The 17,823-nt window shown below is 40.5% G+C and overlaps 1 long non-coding RNA gene across 2 annotated transcripts in view; it reads left to right on the top strand.

Moving 5' to 3' along the window:
• Window positions 1–9,487: 9,487 nt before the first annotated feature.
• LOC116737899 overlaps window positions 9,488–17,823 on the top strand; it is a 105,405-nt gene continuing 97,069 nt past the window's right edge. For both annotated transcript variants that reach the window (XR_004343222.1, XR_004343223.1), the window contains exons 1-2: window positions 9,488–9,658; window positions 10,893–10,952. This is a non-coding gene — a long non-coding RNA (uncharacterized LOC116737899). The remainder of the gene's footprint in view (window positions 9,659–10,892; window positions 10,953–17,823) is intronic.

The raw sequence follows: 17,823 nt of genomic DNA, 5'->3' as shown, positions 1-17,823 counted from the left end.
TAAAAGTTTCTCTCCTTTAAGAAGCACATATCGGGGTACAAGTGGTCTGAAATGTTCATAGCAGCACTCTCAACAATAGCCAAATTATGGAAAGAGCCTAAATGTCCATCAACTGATGAATGGATAAAGAAATTGTGGTTTATATACACAATGGAATACTACGTGGCAATGAGAAAAAATGAAATATGGCCTTTTGTAGCAACGTGGATGGAACTGGAGAGTGTTATGCTAAGTGAAATAAGCCATACAGAGAAAGACAGATACCATATGGTTTCACTCTTATGTGGATCCTGAGAAACTTAACAGGAACCCATGGGGGAGGGGAAGGAAAAAAAAAAAAGAGGTTAGAGTGGGAGAGAGCCAAAGCATAAGAGACTGTTAAAAACTGAGAACAAACTGAGCGTTGATGGGGGGTGGGAGGGAGGGGAGGGTGGGTGATGGGTATTGAGGAGGGCACCTTTTAGGATGAGCACTGGGTGTTGAATGGAAACCAATTTGTCAATAAATTTCATATATATAAAAAAAACAAAAAAAAACAAAAAAAAAAAACAAGACTTTCTTAAATAAAGTACTGACAAAAAGAAAAAAAAAAACTGAGAACAAACTGAGGGTTGATGGGGGGTGGGAGGGAGGGGAGGGTGGGTGATGGGTATTGAAGAGGGCACCTTTTGGGATGAGCACTGGGTGTTGTATGGAAACCAATTTGACAATAAATTTCATATAAAAAAAAAAAAAGAAGCACATATCCTGGGATGACTCGGTAGCTCAGTTAAGCGTCTGACTTCAGCTCAGGTCATGATCGCACAGCTCATGGGTTCGAGCCCTGTGTTGGGCTCCGTGCTGACAGCTCAGAGCCTGGAGCCTGCTTTGGATTCTGTGTCTCCCTCTCTCTCTCTGCCTCTCTCTCTCTCTCTCTCTCTGCCTCTCTCTCTCTCTCTCTCTCTCTCTCTCTCTCATTTATTCATTCAGTGGTGCCTGAGTGGCTCAGTCAGGAAAGTGACTAACTTTGGGTGATGTCATGATCTCACGGTTCATGGTTTCAAGTTCCACATTGGGCTTTGCGCTGACAGTGCAGAGCATACTTAGGATCTTCAGGCTCCTTCTCTCTCTGCCTGTCCCCTGCTCACTCACTCTCTCTCAAAAATAAATAGACATTTAAAAAGTTTTTAAAAATTAAAATTAAAAAAGAAGAAGCACATATCTATTTTCCTGAGGTGCCGACTCCTTATTCACCAGTCCTTTCCTTTCCCTCTCAGTCTCATGTGCTCACCCTGCCCCACCAACATAAAATTCTGAAACACCAATGACACTGTTGGTCTTGATTCAGTAGTCAGCCGTTTGCCCTGGTTCCTTCCTTGTATCATGGCTGCTATTTCATTTGTAGGAATCTTCTTTCCTTTTAACCTTTTTTTATGACAACTTTATTCAGATATAATTAACAAACTGCTATCACACCACATCCTAAGCAGCTGGTCTCTTTAAGTCTGGTCAGAGACCAAGCTGCCAACACTGAATGCAGTTTCTGTGTTTAACCCTGGGTACCAACCACACACCTAACTAACCCAAGACATAGCCTGAGTGCCTAACTTTGGACTTGAAGTCTTAACCCTAATTTCACACTAAGCCTTTAGCCCTAGCCCCAAATGGAGACCTTAATTCTACCCATAAACTGAGCCTATTTCTGGCCACACTCCAAGGCCAGAACCCTGATTCAATGGAGTCCTTTAGTCCAGTCACATACTCACTACGTCTGGTCCAAGACTCAGTACCTACAATTGGTGTCTGATGGAGTCTCTAGCCTTGATCTCCTATTGAACCATAACTGTGGCCACTGATAAGCCCTTAATTCATGACACAGAGATGCAACCTATTATGAGACATAGCCTGTCACAAGCTGAGTCTCAAGCCTGATCTATACACAATGTGACCTAACTCTGGGATATACTTAATATCCTACACTGACCACAAAATGAGTGCTCAGCATAGATACTGATGGAGCTCTAGCCCTGATCACAGACTGAGGCTCTAACTCGGTCACAGCCTGAGATTTGATCTTGGAAACCAACCCAGCTACAATTTCCACAGACTTAGCACTAATCAGAAAATGACCCCAACACTGGCAACAGAATGACTACTAAACTTGGCCTCATGCAGAGACAAAAACACGTACAGAGACTGAACTCTAAACTTGGCCAAAGACTGTGCCTTAATCCTGGCCAAGAATTGAAACCAAATCATCTACAAAACTTGAGAATATATTCTGACCACATCATATGCCCTAATCCTGCCCACAGAACCCTGAACATAGCCACAGCCTGAGACTTAACTCTTTTCAAAGTCCCAATTATAAGCCTGGCCAGAGAGTTGGTTCATAAATATGACTACACAATAATCCACTGAACCTGGGACAGACTAAGCTTCATCACTGGCCACTGACTTGGCCCCCATATCTTATAGCCTCTAACTGGTTATAAAAGGAATCTCTGGCCACAGACTGAATTCCTGACTCTTACCACAGACTGACTACATAAGCCTAACCTCCAATGTGAGTTTTCACCCTGAAAGTGGAACTGGAACTGATCTCCCACAAATGGTTAATGACTGAGCCTGGCTTAATATGAGCCCCAGAATGAATCCCAGCTCCAACTACAGCTTCAACATTAACCCTAGCCGCAGACAGATTTCCAATACCAGAAACTGAACTGTTTGCTAACCCTGGGCAAGGACTGAACCCAAGGCTTGAAAATGAATTAAGGACAAAACAAAGCAAATATTTTTCATATTCTTTGTGTGAAACATAGCAAGAGATTTGACTTTAACCCTGAGCACATGCAACTCACCATGGCCAAAATCTGAGCCTTATTGCTGGCCACATACTGAGCACCACCCTGGGATAAAGAATGTAAATCTTGCCCACAGTCTGAGACCCAAAGACCGAACCCTATGCCTGTCTAAAGAACAATTCCTAACACTGCATGGTTGAACCAGAACCCTCCTCATATTATTAGACCTAATAACTGATACTGAGTACTACCCTTTGTCACAGACTGAGCCTTAAACCCATAAACAAAGTTCACTATGTTAGTGGCTACAGAGTGTGTCCTAGCACTAGCTTGCAGTTGAGCAATCAGCCTGGCCACAAACCTAATCCTAAATTGGGGAGTGATATACCCGTGACACTGGGCACAGTAGAGGCACTAAAAATTAGCACAGACTGAACTCTATTACTGATATCAGAATGCTTGCTACACTAGTAGCCAGAGTCTAAATCCCAAACTGACAACAGGATATGAACACTCTGAACTCAAAGCCTGGCAACAGCCTGAGACTCTAAACCTGAACACAAGCTGTTGTCTATTCTCACACTAACCTTATTTGTAAATTGGCAGGTAACATCAACAGCCTATCTGAGAAACATGTTTACTCTCTTAGCCCTAAAACCTTCTTCACAGTAAGCCTTAGTCTGGCTATTGGTAACCCCTAAACTTTGGTAAAAGCCTGATCAGATACAAACATCAGCTGCATCTCTATACATTCACCATGAAATCTCTGAAAATAAAATTAAGAAAACATCCCGTGTATAATAGCATCGGAATGATAAAATACATACAAATAAACTTAATCTAGGAGGTTTAAGACTTATACACTGAAAACTATAAAAACTTGATGAAAGAAATTAAAGTAGATCAATAGATACAGAAGCATCCCTGCCTCATGTATTGAACAATTAATATTGTCAAAATGTCCATACTACCCAAAGTGATGTACACATCCGATACAATCCCTATAAAAATCCCAATGGCATTTTAAGCAGAAATTTTATTTTCTTATTTTGTAATATATATTTAATGTTTATTTATTTATTTATTTTGAAAGAGAGAGAGAGCACAAGCAGGGGAGGGGCAGAGAGAGAGAGGGAGAGAGAGAGAATCCTAAGCAGGCTCGGCACTGTCAGTGCAGAGCCTGATGTGGGCCTTGAAGTCACTAAGCATGAGATCATGACCTGAGCCAAAATTAAGAGTCAGATGCTTAACCGGCTGAGCCACCCAGGTGCCTCTTAAGCAGAAATTGTAAAAACAATCATAAAATGCATAGGTAACTGAGCAGACAGTTCTCCAAATGGTCTTATACAAATGGCCAACAGGTATATGAAAAGATGCACATTGTCACTAATCATCAGGGAAATGCAAATTAAAACCACAGTGAAACATCACCTCACACCTGTTAGGATGGTTATTATCAAAAAGGCAAGGCACAACAAGTGTTGATGAGGAGGGAGAAATTTGAATTCTTATACACTGTTGGTGGGAACATGAAATGGTGCAGCTACTTTGGAAAGCAGTGTGGAGGTTCCTCAAAAAATTAAAAATAGAACTACCACATAATTCAGCAATCTCATCTCTGGATATATGTCCAAAGGAAATGCAATCAGTATCTAAAAAATATATTTATACACCAATGGTCATTGCAGCATTATTCACAATAGCTAAGATATAGAAACAACCTAAATGTCCATCAATAGATGAATGGATAAAGAAAATGTGGTATACAAATACAATGGAATATTATTCAGCTTTTACAGAATAAGGAAATTCTACCATTTGTGACAACACAGATGAATATAGAGGACCCTATGCTAAATAAAAAAGCCAGTCACAGAAGGACAAATACTGCATGATTCCACTTATATGAGAACTCTAAAATAGTCAAACTCAAAGAAGCAGAGAGTAGAATGGTGATTGCCAGGGGTTGGGGGCAGTGAGTATGTTTCAGTTTTGCAAGATGAATAAGTTCTAGATATCTCTTCTATAGCATAGTGTCTATAGTTAAAAGTATAGTGTTGTGTACTTTAAAATATGTTACAAGGATAGATCTCATGCTAAACATTTTTACCACAAAACACACACACACACACACACACACACACAGAGTTTTGGAGGTGATATGTTAGGGCCTTGATTATGGTGATACCATAGGTATACACATAAGCCCAAGCTCATCAAAATGTATACATTAAATATGTGGAATTTTTTGAGTATCAGTTATATCTCAATATCACTTTTAAAAATTGGATGGGGAATTGCCCATGATTTTTGTTTTTAATCAGGAAAATAAACTTTTCCATAAATCAAACCATATTTCTTTCTGTGCCTCATTGATTTAAAAGAAAACACCTGATAAAATGTAGCATTAGCTTTGAGAGTCTGTCCTTTGAGGAAGATATGGAAAGGAGATATTTTAAAGGTACTGGGCTAAACAATCAACAGTATTGCCACAGCAAACCAATATCCTTATTAAAGGGCCTATCTAAAAATATTTCATAACTTGTTGCCCCAAACCTCAATCCAGCTACTGATCATTATAAGCCTCCTTAAACTATCTAAATAAGCAAAGACTAAGTGTACTGTGTATGGGATAATATTGCAATTATACAGACCAAAATGTTAATAGACAAATAAAAGCTTAATTAGATAGCACTACTAGCAGCACTCAGTGAGCAGGAACTCTATACAAAGTCAAAATGGGACCACTACCTGCATAATAAACTCTGACACAGGCCAAGTTGAAGTGCTAACACAGGTCACTGACCGAGCCATGCTCTGGCCACGGGATAAGGTACAACACTGGCCACTGGCTTAGCTCCACAGAATATTCCTGATAGGGGCTATCGACAAAGACAGAACACTGAGACTGGCTAAAGCCAGAAATTACACTTTGGGCTTACTCTGGCCAGATATGCTCCCAAATCCTGTTCATATGCTCAGTTGAAATCCCAGCCACAATTGATACTCTCATATTGTCCACAGATGAAATGCTAACGTTGCTCTCAGACAAAACTCTGGGGCACATCATAGGTGATGGTGTAAAATGGCAAAAGACTAAATATTAAATTTAGACACTGTGCCTTAACACTGACCACAGCCAAGAATCCACTCTAACCATGAACACTAATTGTAACTTTACCTGATAAAAGACTGAACATAACTCCTGTTCAAATTCTTGTTTAGCCTTTTCCAAGACAACAAAATCAGCATGAACAGCATCTTCTGGCAGAGCCATAACTGGTCTTTGTTGAATTCCAAGCCTAGAGAAAAAAGCGATTCCAATGCTGACCAAAAAGCGAAAGTCAAACCTTGAGCTGAGCCCTATCCTTGGGTGTCTCTCTGAGGCTGGTCCACAGACAGCACTAACAAGAATAAAACCTCTTCTTACATACAGACTAACTAGTAATACTGGCTAAAATTTGAACCCAAATCTTGTACATTGGCTTCACAATGAGATATAATTCAAGCCACACTGGACTAATGACAGCTTCCGAGTGAACTTTCATACCAAAGACTCTGACCCTTGACACAGATTGAACCATAGCTATACCTCTGGGGACTGATGTTGATGTCAGACTAAGCCCTAAATTTGGTACCAGGGTCCTCTAGCAAGGGATCCACACTGACTTATAAAGATAGCAACAGAATGATTAAGCCTTAATCTAAGCAAAAACTGAAGCCAAACACATTCCACATTCATAAACCTGAACCGTGGCCAAGACTTGAGTTTTACACTATCTGTTGACAAAGCCTTAACCTTGGCCTACTGACTGATCTATAATTCCAGTCACACTAACATACCCTGGGACATTATTTCACAAATTTGTCTTCTTATACTCAATTATTTTTTTCCTAAATGTATTTTCAAGCATACTTTTTACCCACAATAGATCAAGAGTCTCACCTTTGTATGTATAATACACATATACACACATATCCATTCTAATAAGACTTGCAGAAATATTACTTGTCATAGCTATATATTTTCATTATTAGTCTTGTTAATTCATTTTTTCCCTATTAGAATATGAGCTCCAAAGGGAAGGGATGTTATGTGGTTTTTTCCCCTACTTCTCTGTTCCCAACACCTTGAATTATGCCTGGAATGTTGCAGGTACTGAACGAATATTTGTTGAATGGATGAATGAGTAGTTCCATGTTACTCTTCTGTCCTCTTTTTTTTAAAAAAAAAATTTTTTTTCAACGTTTATTTATTTTTGGGACAGAGAGAGACAGAGCATGAACGGGGGAGGGGCAGAGAGAGAGGGAGACACAGAATCGGAAACAGGCTCCAGGCTCCGAGCCATCAGCCCAGAGCCTGACGCGGGGCTCGAACTCATGGACCGCGAGATCGTGACCTGGCTGAAGTCGGACGCTTAACCGACTGCGCCACCCAGGCGCCCCATTCTTCTGTCCTCTTGTTTGACCTCTCTGTGTTATATTCTAGTAGTTACACTTTATTTTCTCTTGGTTCGCCTATCTGGCCATTTCTTCTCAGCCTCCTTTGAAGGCAAGGAGCCTTGACTTCCTCTACCTACTACTTGAATATCGTTGTTTTCTAGGGTTCCATTCTTAATCTTTGTCCTTCTAAAAATTACTATTCTAAACACTCTCCAAGTGAAATTTAATCCATATTTATTTATTTACTTGCCAGCTATATACTGTTGTCTCTCAAATGTTTAGTTCCAACCCTGACCTCTCTCCTATGCTTCAGACCTACACCTCCTAGCAGCCTACTGGGTATCTCCACCCCAATGTTCCATAGACTCCTCAAATTTAAAGTGTCCAAAACTTAATCTCTCCTACCCATCACAAAACTTGCTACTCTTTCAGGCTTCCCTAATTAAATGAGTGGTACTACCACATACTCAGTCTTCCAAATCAGATCTTGAGAGTAACAATAGACCCCTTCCCTTTCCATATCCAAGTTATCACCAAGTCCATCTGATCATACCATGTCCTTGCTTAAAATCCTTTAATGGTTCTCCACTGCTTTCAGGTTAAATTTTGAACTCATTGATATGGCCTCCTATTCCTTCCTGTTCTAGCTCCTGCAACGTGGAACATCTTTTTTGGGGAGTAGGTGTGGGGGGAGAGTGTTCTCTGCACTCTCTCACATTCTTACTCCTCAGTATGAAATATGGTTGATCTCCCTACCCCAAATAGCTTACTAGTCCTTCAAGTCTCATCATTCAAGATGGCTTCCTCCAGAAGTGGAATGAGTTCTTCCACTTCTATGGTCCTGTTGAACCGCATGTAGACCTTTTTAGAGCACTTTGCACAATGTATACTCTCTCTCCTGTCCTAGATTGTGAACTACATATGAGCAAGGGCTGTTTTCCAATTCTGTAGCAACAGTGCCTAGTCCGGAGCCTTGAACAAAGCAGTTTGCTGAGTATAAATTATTCAATCTATTAAGTCCATTTATTCCTTCACTTGTCTTTTAAAATTTTAGGCAATTAATTACCTTAGCAAAATGCAATTCCTCTTTCTTTGCATTCATTCCACTTGTGAGTGAAAAGGTTGTTCTAATGAGTAAAATTGTAGTAACCCAACTGTAATGATCCTTTCGGCTATTAAGGATTCACCTCTGGAAAGGAAAAAAAAAAGTCAAAAATTAGGAGTAAAATTAGCCTTAATAAGCCACCATTTTCCTCAACCTTTAAATCACTTGAAAGTGCTAGTGGTCTCCATCTATTTATTTATCCGGCTTATTAACACATCTTTACTAAACAATAGTTTCTTAAAGAAATATACATTTATTGCTTATTCAAGTTGTATTCTCTATCTGTTCTAAATTGTTGCATGACATCAGTGATGTGGCCACTGTTCTTCATGGCAACAATGTGGCTTCATTATGGGTTAAATGGGATTCTTCTGGGCTGGCTTTGATCACATTTATATGCCTATTATGCCCTACTTCAAAAGGAAAAATATGATACTCAATTAGAAACACAGTATACATTTTCTCTAGGACCTTCGAAGTGATTCTAATGCAGATGGTTCACACAGAATACACTTTAACAGTTTTAAAGGACCAGTTACAATTCAAAGGGAAAAATGTGATACCCAACTGGAAACATAATATACATTTTCTCCAGAGCCTCTGAAGTCATTCTAATGCAGATGGTTCACATAGAACATACTCTGACAGTTTTAAAGGACCAGTTACAATTGTAAGCTTATCGGAACATAATATTTTTAAAAAGTCATTCAATCAAAAGTCAATGAGAATTTTAAATCATGATATAAAGTGCCCCCCCCCAAACGCGAAGAGCTTAACCAAAAGGTAAAATAAATCTAGAACCTTCATCTAACCCCACAAGCACAACCCCATACCCCAAGAAGGTAGATTCTGTAGGACAGTACACTGCAAACTACAACACCCAGAATACCCTCCTCCATCTGAACTCAGGGGACGATCGGACTGGATGAAGAAACTGTGGGTATACCGAAAGAAGTGCCTCGACTTCATCTCCCACAATCCCCTGCCTTCACCTGAGTCTCTCCGCCAATGCCAATATTGGATACCCCAGGAAGACAGCCTCCAGCGACCTGAAACTACATTTCCCATGAGGACAAGGGCTTGGGCCTCCTGCTGCCCTGGTGACCAGTAACCAATAAGAAATGCTGCAGCGGCCGCGATGTGGGTGAGAGTCCAGCCCTGGGCCCGAGTGCCGGGCCCAAGCCGGCTAGCGAGAGGCGGGGAGTTCAGAAGACAGTTGCGTGGTGTGGGGCGCGGCGAGGGCACTACGCTCTCAGAAGCTGTCACGCCGGCCCGATTTTCCGCGGCAGTATAAGGAGTAGCCCCTTCGGTAGCCGGGGAGCTGGAGGTCAGAGAGGCAGAAAGCCCGAGCGGCTGTGGTTGGGGAGTGTGGGACCGAGGGGCCTAGGGAGGAGGGTGCTTCCGGGCCGTTGTCTTCGGCGCCTGACTCCGCCCAGCTCCGCCTCTGCCGGGGAGGGGGTGTCGGGCCTGGGAGTCGGGGGTGGGCTGCTGAGCCCTCCGCGCCCGTTTCCTGGAGCTTGGAACCTCGGGAGCGCGCGCTCTCTATTTCTCCACCTAGTCTGCAGTCTTTAATCCCCCAAAACGCCATCGTGTATCCTCGCTCCCGTCCTGTGCCTCCTCCGAGATCTGAAGTTAGGGTTCTTGACCAGGGTCTTCCCTAGGCGGCGTCTGGACTCCCCTTACTACTTGGAGGAGTTGGATGATCTCTTTCTTCGCTTCCCTCAATTTACATTTCAGATTTGGGCACACACCCTTTCTAACGTACACACTCCCCAATTTTCTCTGGGGTGTGGGAATTCCTCGCACGCTCAGGGCGTGACTTTTTGTCCAAATTTCACTTTTTGCTTCCTTGCTGGTGATATAAAGATCGTCGCCATCTCTTTATTGGCCCTTCCAACCACCCGCCCCTGCCCTGACCAGATCTTTGGAGTGGAAAGGGTTTCTCCTTACAGTTCAGTGCAGTGTTCTGGTGAGAGTCAAAGGCAAGTTAGACCGATTTTAAAAACCAAGCGCTATCGAGGTTTCTAACACTACTCATAACAGCACTAAGGTTGAAAAAGATTTAGGGGGCACACAGACTGTGGAATAAAGTAGACTGTGCGAAACAGACTGTATTAATTATTTTATTATTACAAACGCGTGCAAAAAGTTTCTAATACTGATGGGCTTGGGGGTTGATATACGTAAGGAAGGTCAAGCTTAACCCTGGAAATGCTGTAGTTTTGAAATTGTCATCTTCCAGACCAATCCGGGTATGCTTTCTGGAGGACTTGAATTTTAATTTTGGCTCCAAAGGAGTAAATGGGATTTGAAATGGGCAAAGAGGAGGGAGAATGTGCTTTCTGGAACTGGCGTTGGAATCTGAGAAGGGTATATAGAAGAGGGAGCATTTTTATGAAGGGTGGGTTTGCCTGACTGCAATAAAAAGGTGTCATGAAAGAGATTGGGGTCATAATAACAGGACACTTTAAAGCATCCACATAATTTGGATATTATTCTGTATCAAATAAAACTAAACACAAAAAATTAAGATTGGGTGATTTTTGTTTTTTTCATCCTAGGGGAACCTGATTTGAGATCATTTCTTGGAGAACACAAAGAAGTGTGGTGGTATGTTCCAGGTGTGAGTTTAATTTAAACCCAAGAAGAACTTTACCTTATAGACCGTTCTGTTTGTGGCTATTCTTAGCTACACTTCTATAGTTGTCATTTTAAAGCCTGGTGACAAATTTATTAAGAAATGTATTTGCTCTCCTTATGCATCGTATTATCTGAATTGTAGTCATTTCATTGGGTAACAATGACTCCTATTTATTGAGCCCATATAATGTTCCAGGTGCTATCATAAGCACTTTGTTGCATTATCTTAAGAGTCTTATGAACTAGGTACTATTTTCCCCATTTTTCTAGAAGAGAAAACTAAAACTCAGAGAAGGTTGTTTAACCTACCCAAAGTCACATAGATTGTAAGGAGTTGAGTTGGGATTTTGGTATATAGATTTCTGGCTCCAGAGCCCATGCTCTCTCCACCATGGTTTGTTAGTCCCACTGTTCAATTTTCTTCTTGACTTTCTGTTTGTGGTAAGGAAAGATTATTGTCAGGTGTAATTGGTCATCCTGGCAGAAACCCAAATGATTCACTTTTAGTCTCTATGTCAGTATGTGTATGCTGTAAAGTGGCTGCCAAAACTGAATTAGCTTCACTGTTATTGCAGCCGTAGCTAATTGTGTCTGCCAAAACTATATGGCTATTTCTGAATCAGGTGATTCTCTTTAAAAAAACGTGCCTTACATGTAAGCTATTTGGGCCTAGATAGTCCTTTAGGTTTTATTTTATTATAGCTTTTATTTTAAGTGACTTCCTAGATCACTAGGTCTCCTCCATGACCTTTGCTCACAGGGATTATTCAGGATGCAACAGAGTATGAGAGCTTTTCCTGGGTGTAGCTGGGGAGATATATGCCCATAATTCTGAGATAATGTAGCGTGTAATATAACACTAAGAAGTACAAAGTGCTATCAGAAGAATAAAGGAAGCAGTGACTAACTGTAAGGGAGAATCAGGGAGAAGCCTTCTGTGAGGAGGTGACATGACAGGTCTTGAAGGATAATGAGTTCACCAGGCAGAGAACAGTAGAGGGGAGGCATTCCAGATTAGAGAGACAAGTCTGTGAAAGACATTGGGCTGTATAAAAGCAAACCATGTCCCTTCAATATTTTGGAATTCAGCATGACTAGGGTATAGATTGTTTGGGGAAATGAAGGTATAATGGTAAAAGAGTCTGGAAAGATAGATTGGGTCTGATTTGTGAAGTTCCTTGAATGCAATGTTAAGAAATGTGGATGTGCTTCCATAGGCTATTGTTTTTCAAACTGTAGAGCATCTACCACTGGTGGTTATGTTGTACTCCCACAAATATTTTAAATTTCAGTAATTATATATTCTAATGTGTCTCATAAAAGGTAAAGCTGAACTACATCTTTAAATGTAAGGTTGCATAGGAAATGGCTTAGGAAAAATATAAAGTGAACAAGTTTAAAGTTGATTTAAAGACAAATGTTAAGTAAATAGTAGTACCCATGATGTGTGACTATGATAATACTCAGATGACTCAAATTTGGGAAGTACTGATAGTAGACAATAAAAAACATTAATATATTTTAGAAGATGAGCACCATGATGAGGTTTTTACTTTAGAATGTACTGGAGTGGGCCATGACCAGTTAGGAAGCTAGAGATGATGAGGACCCAAGGTAGCCACATATGAGAAGAGGCAACAGATATGAGAGCCATTTAGGAAGTAGAATTAGTAGGACTTGGCTGACGGGAATATTATTATTCTATCAATGTCATCAGAGTTATTTTTTAAAAGTCTATATGTCACTTGCCTGTTATCCTTTAATTCTAAAATGAGCATATTATTGCTCAAATCGGGCCATGTACATATATGCATTAAGGTAACAGTGGAGGCTGTTTTCACAAATGGGTTTGGATTACACACAAGCATCCTCACTGCCTTACTGAGTGTCCTTAACACCAGTGGCACAAATTTCCAAAGCACTGGTAAGGAATATGAGTATGATCTGTGACCCTTACTCATCTGAGGAACTCCTCCTTCAAGACTCAGCTCAAATATCCACACCTCTTTGAAGCCTTTCCTGCAGCTCTCCCTGCCCTCCCCCACCACACACAAACATATACAAGCATACACAAAACAGTGTTAGGCTCATGGCTTACATAGAACCCTGCAGTTACCTCTGTCCTAGGCTGTACCACACTAGTGTATCAGTCTGTGGATGTGTCTGTCTCTCCCCAAGACTATGAGCTCCTTGAGGGCAGTAGCCAGGTCTCATTCATATCCACACCCATAGCATCCAGAACAGCACTTGGCATGTGGTAGACACCTAACAAATGGTTATTGGATGAAAAACATGCATAAACATGAATATAACTCAGAACTTTGGTACCAAAATGCCGAATGTTACGAAAAGATTAGCTGTTTGCTACATTAGCTACTTTGGCTAAACAAAGCAGTAAACTAAAGTCACCTGAATGCAGAACTTCTCTAGAGGCTTCTTTTCTTTTCATTTAAACTCCCCCCCACCCCGAGTCTCCTATGGTCACCTTACCTTTTTCTTTCTCATCATTTATCCACCCAGCCACCTGTTCCGTAGGCCTGCTCATTGCTTTGCTCTTCTTGACACAGTTCACATTGCTGCCTTCCCAATACTCTGCCAAGGATCTGTCCCTCATTTCCACCTACAATCCAGTTGACTCCATCCTTGAAATCACTCTCAAATGGGTCTCCTACTTACAGATACTGCTAGTGGGACTGTAATTTGATACAGCCCTTCTGGAGAGAAATTATCAATGTGGATTAAAAATATTAAAATTGGACATAGCTTTCAACCTACCACTTCAACTTCTAAGGCTCTATGCTAAGGAAATAAATGTGGTGTTTCCAAAATTTTATTTCTCGGAATGTCTATCCCAGGGTAAAGAAAGAAAATAGCATTTTAAATGTCCGTAATACCAGAGATTTTGATTAAATTAATTATCGTGTATCTGTAACATAGATTACTATACTAAGTAGCCATGTAAGTGGATGTTACTAAAAAATATTTAATGATGTTGAAAGTTGTTTATGATATATTAAGAGAAAATTCACATTATAAAGCTGACAAATCCCAGTTTAAACGCATACACATGTACATGGGCACACACACACACACACACCCTATGTGTGCATACATAGGAAATCATTATCCTATAATGTTAAACACAGAAAAAAATTCAACAGAGGTTTGCTATAAGTGGTAAGATAACATGAGTCCTATTTTTAACCTTTTGCATATTTTTTAATCATCTGTAATAGTATATTTGTTACTTAAAAACATGTTTTCCACATGTGTTCTATTATTGCCTTAGTTTGGGGTACACCTCTCCCCAGCACACCCTGCAACACACCCACAGCCCCCCCCCCACACACACCCCTTCTAGACTGGATTACTACTGTCTCCAGCCTGCTTTCCTTCCAATCCATTCTCCACCAGTGCTGACAGAATGTTTTTTCTAAATCACAAATCTGAAGCTATCCAGCTCTGCCCATTGTCCTCAAGATAAAATCCAAACTTCTTAGACTAGCTTATAAAACTTTTGAAAATCAGCTCCCTGCTTTTCTCTCCAGTGTCACTTTTTCCTCCTATGGTTTACTTTTTCTGGTGTCTTAGGCCAGTACCTGGCGTATAATAGGTGTTTACTTAATGCTAGCCAGATGTTGATGCATATTGTATGGGTTAACTATTCTGTGCCAGGATTTCATTTCATTCTCATAGTAAAAATATTAAATACATACAGTAGTTATCCCTATTTTACAGATGAGGAAAATTAGTTAAATACATAAAAGTGGGAAGAAAAATCATTATGATAAATAACATTTTTCAAAGGAAAAATTAAATCCCCCCCTGCTGTATAACACAGCTGTATTTGTTTTTCTGCAGCCCCTGCCAATCTTAGCATGCACACAGACTTTGTTCATTCCCTTGGGCAAGTTATATGTGACCACGGCATAACAAGAACAGTCCAGACTGACATGATCTCACCATGTCACAGTTCACATTGTGCTAATGTACAGAGCTCTTTTCTTTGTGTACATAACACTTCATGCAGGACAGACAGAAGAGCTCCGATTGCTCTGTTTTTCTTTCTGTTTTGAAATTCTATGTCTTTAGGGATGGGGATGTCAGTAGAGAGCTACAGAAAACTGTGATAGAATTGAATGTACAAGAAACAATGTGTCTCATGGGAGCCAATGTCATTGGTTAATTTATTTTTTTAAATGTCATGTAGATGTATTTTCCAGCAATCTCTCCCCAGGGAAGACCTTGGTTGAATCCAACTGTTAATCCTATTTACAGAATGCAGCCCATGCATGCACTATATTCCTGCATTGTTAAGTGATTTTAGACATATGTGGTGGATTACCATAACGACATACAATCAGGTGAATATGGGATATCTGATTTTCTCTACAAAATATATTAGTGTTCATATTGTCATTCAGGATCCTGCAGCGTGGACTTTCCTTCATTTGCCTTACAAATAATTCCCATTGTGCAAAAATGGATGCTTTTAAAGGACAGAAGTCCTAAGCACAAATCATTTGAATAAAATGACTTTACTTTGTAAGGAATTGTCACTGTTAAATACTTCAAGAAAAAGAATCTATACTTCTCTTGTTCCATGAACAAATAAGTTGAACATAGAAATTACAGATAGAGTTTCAATTCATTTGCCGAATTATTGTGGGCTTATTATGTGCAAAGCACTCTGTTAGACACTGCCCTGGATACATATAAATACCTTCTTGTAATGCCTTCCAGACAGAGAGACAGAAACAGAGATTGATCTCGTGTACATACAAGAATGAGTGTGCAAGAGGAAATGAAAGAGAAGATTTTAACAAGCAGGCTTGTCATATAAGTGAAAATCTATGCGGCTGAAAGTTGGGATATGTACCAGTAGGGACTTACTCTTTTTTTTTTTTTCTCTTTCCTCTGTGGGACATATGGGCAAAAATAAGCTACCAGATAGCTGATAAGCAAATGATCTACTTCTCTGTTTACAAACAGTTTGAGAGAAGGAACAGTGACTTTCTGTACGTCTAGCCCTGCACAAGCCTGCTAGTGATGTTTTGAGAGTTATGACTATGTCAGCTTCTCCAGGGTTTCTCTCTGCTGCAGAGATTTGGCAGACACCTCAGACAAATTTTATGTCTCTTAAATCTTCCTCAAGCTAGGCTTGGCTCATAGATTTATATGTACAACAAAAAAGCGAAATGTTTACCAGTTTGACATTTTTGAAGATCAAAACAGACTAAGTTTTTTTTTAATTCCGCATACACCTCAGTTTAGTCTACAGAAGGGGCTAATTGCTTTTGCTATTTGTTTAAAAACAGCTGAAATGTTTACTTTGCAGAAGTGGCAGTGGATCATATGTCTAAAGATTTATACTCCAAGCCTCAGTGTTGCTTCCTCTTTCTTGTGCCTACAGGCATCAAGTTTTGCCAAAGTCTTCATTTTTTTTTTTTGCCTTTACTGTTACATAATATAAACCAGTGCAGGATGGGAGGTGCTAGGAAATATATTAGCAATCTAGGAGAAAAATAAAAGATCATTTTTATTAGCTCTGCTCGGCCCCCTTTTTGGCTCTCAGTTTTTCAGTGGTTCCTTACCCACAAAATATTGTTCCTTGGCATAATAATGACAGGTGAGAATGTGAACTGGGGAACTTTCAGTGACTATCCATTAACAAGTCTGGTCCAAATGTATCTGTAGGCAGAGCACAAATGAAAGTTTGGCTGTAATTCAGAAGAATCAAAACACTGTGTGGAGAATGTTATATAAACAACTTTCCTTCAGTGCTGAATTATGAAAGGTAACGATGGGGAAATCCCCACTAAGGGCCCTTCCTGTCCGCTCCAGCTGCCCTTCTTTTTAGTCAGCAACAGCTGCCAGTAAGAGCTTCCTGGGGTAGAAAGGTCCCACAGGAAGACCCCATAACCTGTCCTCCTACCACTTCTGCAGTCAAGTTCTCAGACATACTTCACTGGGATTACTTTGGTCACACAATATTCTAATTTTTACCTTTCAAGAGATGCTGAGTTTGAATTCAAGGAGCACTTGATATTCAAGCTCATTTATTCAATAGACATTTGAGCACATACACAGGACCAAACCCTATGGTAAGTGCTAGGAGTACAGTGATGAACTAGAAGTAGTCCCTGCCTACCCTTAAGGAACTCACAGTTAAGTGGGGGGAGATAGACACCTAAATCAATAATTATATTACAGCGGGAATAGTATATTACTCTAGATAAGAAATACCCTGGAAACATGATGGAGGGAAGAATTATTGCTGGAGGTGGAGAAGTCACAGACCAGAGTCTACCTGTTCTGAATCACCAAGGATGAGTGGGCATTGCCTAGAAACGAGGTGAAAAAAGATGTGGTGGGCAAGGGTTCCAAGCAAAGGGACCACCGACACATGTGAAGCAGTCACATGTGTGAGAATGGATACTTTAGGAAAAGGTAAGATACTGTGTGTGAACCACTGGGAGTTGGGTGAGGGGGACAGGATAAGAATCTGGAGACAGGTCTGTGTCCAGTTGGTGAGGGAAGTCTGCCTGCTAAGGAGCTTGGCCTTTATAGGCAGGGGGGAGCCAGCTCAGAGTTTTAAATGTGGGAATCGCATGATTGGATTGGAAGATGGGCTTTATAGGGGGGAAAAAAACTAGAGACAAAGTCCACCTTATAGTTTGGCAGTCTTTGAGAGGTCTTACCCTAATCACTTGCTGCTATTCAGCAATACCGTCTCCATTAGGTTTTCTTTCAGTATCCAAAAATCACTTTGAACAACAGTTTCCTTCTACACATATGACATACCTTCCTGTACTCCTTCACATGTTGCTTAGCTGAATATTCATTTTTCCA

Source organism: Lynx canadensis, chromosome X (assembly GCF_007474595.2).
Source record: "Lynx canadensis isolate LIC74 chromosome X, mLynCan4.pri.v2, whole genome shotgun sequence".
Classification (NCBI taxonomy): Eukaryota; Metazoa; Chordata; class Mammalia; order Carnivora; family Felidae; genus Lynx; species Lynx canadensis.
The sequence above is the reverse complement of the archived record's forward strand: the minus strand, read 5'-3'. Positions and strand labels throughout refer to the sequence as shown.